Below are 1212 nucleotides of genomic sequence, written 5' to 3'. Positions count from 1 at the left end.
GTGTGTGTGTGTGTGTGTGTGTGTGTGTGTGTGTGTGTGTGTGTGTGTGTGTGTGTGTGTGTGTGTGTCCGTACGTATATGTGTATGCACGTGTGTATGTTCGTGTGTCCGTACGTATATGTGTATGCACGTGTGTATGTGCGTGTGTCCGTACGTATATGTGTATGCACGTGTGTGCGTGCGTGTGTCCGTACGTATATGTGTATGCACGTGTGTATGTGCGTGTGTCCGTACGTATATGTGTATGCACGTGTGTATGTGTGTGTGTGTCCGTACGTATATGTGTATGCACGTGTGTATGTGCGTGTGTCCGTACGTATATGTGTATGCACGTGTGCGTGTGTCCGTACGTATATGTGTATGCACGTGTGTATGTGTGTGTGTCCGTACGTATATGTGTATGCACGTGTGTATGTGTGTGTGTGTCCGTACGTATATGTGCATGCACGTGTGTATGTGCGTGTGTCCGTACGTATATGTGTATGCACGTGTGTATGTGTGTGTGTGTCCGTACGTATATGTGCATGCGCGTGTGTGCGTGTGTCCGTACGTATATGTGTATGCACGTGTGTATGTGCGTGTGTCCGTACGTATATGTGTATGCACGTGTGTATATGTGCGTGTGTCCGTACGTATATGTGTATGCGCGTGTGTGCGTGTGTCCGTACGTATATGTGTATGCGCGTGTGTATGTGTGTGTGTCCGTGCGTATATGTGCATGCACGTGTGTGCGTGTGTCCGTACGTATGTGTGTATGAACGTGTGCGCGTGTGCGCGCGCCCCAGGCTTGTGAACCGGCCGTACATGTATGTGTGTGACTGCGTGTTTACGTGCCTATATTATATACTGTGTGACTGTAAGTTGTAACCCCTCGCTGACGTATGATGCTGGGCTAGAGCTGCATGCATGTCCTTCTCACACACTCACACAACTCACGAATGGTACCGTATGTGTGTGTCTGTAGCACCGGGCAGTGACGGCACAGTGCTGACGCTATCTGTATACTCATGTACAGAAGATCGCGCTCTCTCTCTCTTTCTTTCTTACTTTCTCTCTCTCTATATCTCTCTCTCTCTCTCTCGCTCGCTCTCTCTCCTTCTCTCTCTCTCTGTCTCTCTCTCTCTCTCTTTCTTTCTTACTTTCTCTCTCTCTATATCTCTCTCTCTCTCTCTCGCTCGCTCTCTCTCCTTCTCTCTCTCTCTGTCTCTCTCT

Source organism: Priapulus caudatus, unplaced genomic scaffold, assembly GCF_000485595.1.
Source record: "Priapulus caudatus unplaced genomic scaffold, Priapulus_caudatus-5.0.1 Scaffold1941, whole genome shotgun sequence".
In the NCBI taxonomy this organism is placed as follows: Eukaryota; Metazoa; Priapulida; class Priapulimorpha; order Priapulimorphida; family Priapulidae; genus Priapulus; species Priapulus caudatus.
This window is presented reverse-complemented; position numbering follows the sequence as displayed.